Raw genomic sequence first — 6,376 nt, forward strand, 5'->3', positions numbered from 1 at the left:
GATGCACTTTCCAGGAGACCCTGCCGCGCTTCATGCCCGTGCACACTTCCAGAGCCCACCATCAACAGCGGCCGGTTCGAGCATAAAGGTGTGCAGTGTAACTTAGAGGACTGTTGTACCAGCATAACCCCCCCAGGGCAGCCCCCAGTGGGGGTAGTGGGGCCTGATGGTACCAATGGGAAAAGCCGGGTAGCAGGACCAGAGTGTGCACCCGTAGCAGCAGTGGACTGTTGTTCCGGTAGTAGCCACGACACCCGCCCAAATATCCACCGGGTGGATGAGTCACATCACACTAGCTTGTTCAGTGGCTGGACCCCAGAACAGCTCCTGGCTAGCCAGAAGAACGACGTGGATATAGGCCCAGTTTGGGAATGGAAAGAAAAAGGGGGAGGTCGGCCAGTCTGGGCTGATGTAGCGGCATGCAGCCCCGCAACCAAAGCCTACTGGGCGCAGTGGAAAAGACTGTACCTAAAAGATGGAGTACTGGTGAGGAAATTCCACTGTACAGAAAATAATGTGTTTTTCCCCCAAATCCTTCTGCCTCACGCCTATCGTTACTCCGTAATGCAGCAGATGCACGATGGCCCAGTGGGTGGCCACTTTGGGGCAGAAAGGACCCTGGCACGCCTGAAGAATAGGTACTACTGGTACAACATGAAAGATGATGTGACCCTGTGGTGCCGCACTTGCACCAGTTGTGCTGAAAGGTCGCGGCCCCTAAAAACCCCCCAGGCAGCGATGGGCACGGTACGTGTTGGCGCCCCCATGGAGAGGATTGCAGTCGATCTGATGGGACCGTTGAACGAAACAGAAAGGCATAACCGTTCATATTGGTGGTACAAGACTATTTCAGCAAGTGGGTGGAGGCTTATCCAGTCCCCGATGGACAAGCACCCACGGTGGCCGAAAAGGTTGTTGCGGAGTGGGTGTGTAGATATGGAGCCCCACAGTCTCTGCATAGTGACCAGGGCACCAACTTTGAGTCAGCTGTGTTCCAGGGGATGTGTGAACTGTTCGGAATCAAAAAGACGCGCACCACGCCCTTTCATCCACAGTCCGATGGCCAGGTAGAGCGTTTTAATGCTACCCTTCAGAAGGCCTTAGCCACCACCGCGGAGCGCTGCCACTGGGACTGGGTTATAATGATCCCATATGCTGTCATGGCTTATCGGGCAACTAAACACAGCTCCACAGGACTGACCCCTGTTACAGGAAAAATGTTTCTATGTTTCTTTACCTTCTTTTAAATGTGCAAGCATGCCCTTTTGTCTATGGTTAGATTAGTTCAGAATTATCTTTTTAGACTTTCTCAGCAAAGACATACTGTTTTGGGACATATTGTTTTAGATTGTTTTATCTCTCACAGCCTTCTCCCAGCTCTCTGCTGACGAGACTAGCGCCACATATGGAGTTGTTTATTTTATTTGTTTTGTATTTTCTTATCCTGTTCTCACTGTCTTTCCTATAAAAATTACCAAGCCACTGTGCATGGTGTGAGTTGTCCTTAGCAGCTCACCCGTGTACACGTTTGATAAAGAAAGTAACTTTGTCTCATTGTGTCTTTATTTCTCCTGGGTCTTTTACAGAGTTTTCCCCCAACATTTCTTGGTCCTTCGGAGCCGGAGCGCCTCCATCGTGTCCCATCTCCGTGACCAGTCCACGTTGCTCGTCTGTCGACAGCCCACACACTAGGTGTGTGGTCAAAGACCAAGGGCGTTAAATTCGAGTCTTGGCCAACGTTCTTAGAAAGCGACCCACGGTGGTGGGGCCCGATCGAGGTGGACCAGACCCGGCGACACTGACCAGGTAGATACAGACACACTGACACAATCTTGCGTAAAATCGTATTTTAAATTCAGGGAATTTAAAATAGCGAAAGTAGCTCGTCGCGACTGGAAGCTCCCCACTTCTGTGGGTTTAAAGTAGCTCGTCGGCTGGTAGCTTGGAGCTCGTCGACTGGAAGCTCCCCACTCTTGTGGGTTAGGTTTGGAGCTCTGGGTAGCTCCCCCAGCTGGGTCAAGGGAATAAGTAGCTCGTCTACAGAAAGACTGGCAGCTCCCCTTATGATAAGGGTTCCGATCGCGCGAATAAGTGTGAATGTGAATGTATGTGTGTGTATTGTTGTAACTAACGGAGCAAGCTGAATTTTCACGGTCCAATAAGAGACTGAGCTGCTCCTACTGTGTTTTTCTTTTACTGCTATTCACTGACGTGCTGGTGAGTTGAGAGAACGGTCGAGTTCCGTCTCGTAAAGTTCACACCGCTTTTGGAAATAGTCCGAAAGTAGAAGGGCGTGTGAGCAACCACTCTCGTCTCTAATACCAGCGAAGGTGATAGCAGCTGTATTGTGTATATATTACTTAAACAAAAATAAGTAAATACATAAATAAGATGGGTAATCAAGCAAGTGAAATTAAAACTCACTCCTGCTGACGAGCAGTGGTGAGAAAAGACAAGTCCAGACGCCGGACAAAAACAGTGTCTGTAAACTGAGAGATTTAAGAAAACAAAATATAAACAGTCAGAAGAATAGAACTCAACTGCCAGTTTAGTAAAACCAGAAGACGAGACACCGTGCAGTTCCCACAACCCTTTTAGAAAGCCATCACTCATTCCTGCAGCCGCATCTGCAGCACCACCCATATCAGGAAGAACTTAATAATCCCTTATTAAGTGAAAACTAGAGATCAAAGTAGTTTGAGGTAGTTTAAAAGGGTTGAAAACAGACCCCACTGAGTAGATATAAATATAAAAAGTACGAAATAAAGATAAACAAAGGGAAAATTACAGTAGAAATTATCTTTAGAGTATTTGAAATTAATAATAGCAAGGATAACAACCTGTAAAGTGATATTATCAATGAAACACAGTTGGCATGATGACCATGCCCACAATGTATAAAATGAATATAAAGCAAATAATTATCCAGTCCCCGATGGACAAGCACCCACGGTGGCCGAAAAGGTTGTTGCGGAGTGGGTGTGTAGATATGGAGCCCCACAGTCTCTGCATAGTGACCAGGGCACCAACTTTGAGTCAGCTGTGTTCCAGGGGATGTGTGAACTGTTCGGAATCAAAAAGACGCGCACCACGCCCTTTCATCCACAGTCCGATGGCCAGGTAGAGCGTTTTAATGCTACCCTTCAGAAGGCCTTAGCCACCACCGCGGAGCGCTGCCACTGGGACTGGGTTATAATGATCCCATATGCTGTCATGGCTTATCGGGCAACTAAACACAGCTCCACAGGACTGACCCCAAACATGATGCTTCTGGGGCGAGAGATAACCGAGCCTATTGACCTGGTCGTGGGTCTGCCGGCCGACGACACCCCCAACTGCACTGCACCACAGTATGTGGTGCAACTCAGGGAAAGGCTGGAGCTTTCCCACCAACTGGCACGGGAGGCTCTCGGGAAATCTGTTGAGCGTGCTAAGAAACAGTACGATAAGAATATCTGCCAAGTTCAGAATCAAGTCGGCGCTGCAGTGTGGCATCTGATCAAAGGGATCAAGAGAGTGCGGCACAAGGTTCGCAAGTTTCTGCCTTCCTATGAGGGCCCCTACTTCGTAGTGGGCCTGCTGGATGATTTGGTCTACTGCATTAAAAAGGGGCCCCGAGCAAAGGCTAAAGTGGTTCATCACGACAGACTCAAGCCTTATCACTCACTCAAGAACGCCGTTGGACAACAGCTGGGTCTTCCAAGACTCCGACCAGGCAGCACCTATCGAGGTGCCTCCTCCAGCGCTCGACGGAAGCGATTCTGACATTGATTTCGGTCGTGTTAAAAGGCATGGCCCTTTAAGGATGAAGCCTGATGGGAAATGTATTCGGGATGTGTGTAGCGGGAGAAGGAAAAAAAGTAACGGTTAGCTACGGAAGAGACGAAGAGAAAATAAATAAAAGGAATATAATAACTCCTATATAATAACTCCCTCGACAGCCAGAGTTGTGTCGGCGATGCTCGCTGTGAGTAAACTGTTTCAGCCCACTGTACGCGGTGTTCGTGCCTTGGAGAAGAAATAAAGTTCGGTGAAGCAGTTTCCTACGCCTCCTTCGATCTTTTTGCTAGCGGAGTTGACCTGTATAGTAAGCTGTTGCCGGCTACGAGTCAGTTACGGAACCTTCAAGTAACTGCCAGAGGTTTCCTTACTACGGTTCGGGGCCGCGGATCTGGCGTGGTAACACCGGCTTCTGCGAGTGTGACGCTTATTTTGAGCGATGAAAAAATAATAGAATATAACTTAATTTTTATATTTCAATATCACAATAATCTTCCAATGTAGAACTACAAGTTAAAAAATAACTAACATAAATAAAATACGCTTCAGCTAAATACTTCTCATTTATTTTCCCAAACCACGCGGAGCCGCAGTATAAGGACTAAAGAGCCGCATATGGCTCCGGAGCCGCAGGTTGCCGACCCCTGGTCTATGCTCTGTGTCAGGCGCTTCAGTAGATTACTCGTGCTATTAACAGCAGCCGATAGTTTTTTCTCCCCAGGACATAGCTTACATATTACTGTAATGTTCTTGTCTGCTTGTTTCAGAAAAGTGAAGAGACGGGAATATGTCCATGTCATAAAACAGCCACTCGCTTTAGAATACGACTGTGCAGCAAACTGCCACGAAATGACGTACAGCTGCACTACAACGATTTTTTACAGTGGAATACAAAAAAGGCAGGTTTAACACTATGCCTTGACTATGTCTTTCTAGAGCTTATATGGATGAGTCACAGCCCTGTGCTATGGTACTCTGTTCCAAAACAAAACAAAACACTACCCTTCTGAAAATCACTGCTGAGGACATTTAGAAAACTCACCAGGAATATTTTTGTTGTCCAAAATCTATATGACAAAATTGTGGAAATGAAAGAAAATTCTACCTCAAAAATCATTCTTGTGGAAGATAAGGTTTACAACGTAGTTCAGCTACCCCATAAAACCCTATATCAAGTCCATGTTCCAGCTTTCCTCCATCAACAAGTATTTAATTACTTACTTACTACAATAATCTGGTACAGTCCCAATCAAAAGTTTGAGACCACTTGAAAAATGGCATGAAAATCATATTTTGCATGGTTGGTTCTTAACAAGGTTTGAACTAGAGCTTCAACATGCAACAAGAAGAAATGTTAGTGATACAAAACATATTTTTTCAGCACTCAATTTATTGAAAACATCGCTTAAACTGAAACAGGCTGATAATGGAAAAATGGATGGCTGGAAGTAGGTTTCCTTAACCTTATAGCCAGTTTCAGTCATTTGCATAATGACCGAAACTGACACCACTGACTAGCAATGGCCTGTGAGGTCATGATGCTTATGACTATGAGTACCATACACAGAGAGTTGGGGGATGGCTGCAATCAGAGCACTGTAAGATGGTACCCTCTTACCCTCTCTGAACAGAGGAGACCCACTCTTCATGTTTCAGAGTAGATTTGCCAGTTCATAAAACATGTGGCTTGGAATCCAGCTCCTTTATTGAAATTAAGCGCAAATAACACTTCAGCTCCTGTTTCTATGTAAAGTGCAACAAGAAATAAATTAGATAATAAAGAGATCGTCATCTGCTAAACATGTAATGTAACATATATTTGGACATGAACTTATTTTCCTGCTGCTAATTTCTTAAACCTAATACAGAGAAATAAGTACTTAAAATAAACATAATCTAAAACAACCATGAGGCCTCAATACCTTACTGCTTGCTATACATATACACAGTGCATCCACTGAAATGTGAATGCCTTCGTTTCCTCCATGCTGATATTGGAGAAGGTACATATTAGCGTACATCTTTCCCAATCTTACACTGCTGTGATTGTAGTCATTCCCCACCTCTCTGTGAATGGTACTCATAACCACAGGTGGGAAAAGTGCAGACATTCTGTATTTAAGTAGAAGTACAGGTACCTGTGTTAAAAAAATACTGCAGTATTAGTTGAATTACTGAATTAACTTCTTTATGCAAGTAAAAGTGACAAAGTACCTAAACAGGAAAATGGGTACAGGGTTAAAGTGAGATCTGCCATGTGGGGGAAACTGTAGTCTTGTCACAACTAACCATAATTTCTAATGTGAGCTCTAGTAGATTTTCTTTGTGTACATGCTGTAATCCGCTGACCTACTGCTCTTTGTGGATTTACACAACTGAATTTGCCACCATGTACAGTTTCAAGAGCCAGCTTGGCTGAGTTCCATTTTCTGCACTAACAGTAAACTTGATAATGTCTTTACACAAGACTATAGTTGGTAAAAAAGGGGAATTCACATTTATTTTCACTGCTGTAAAAATAAAACAGCGTGATTCTAGCTTTGTTTGTTAGTGTGTAAAACAAATCTGACGACAACTCCCAGAAAGCTCAAACTAA

Source organism: Rhamphochromis sp. 'chilingali', assembly GCF_963969265.1.
Source record: "Rhamphochromis sp. 'chilingali' genome assembly, chromosome: 14".
NCBI lineage: Eukaryota > Metazoa > Chordata > Actinopteri > Cichliformes > Cichlidae > Rhamphochromis > Rhamphochromis sp. 'chilingali'.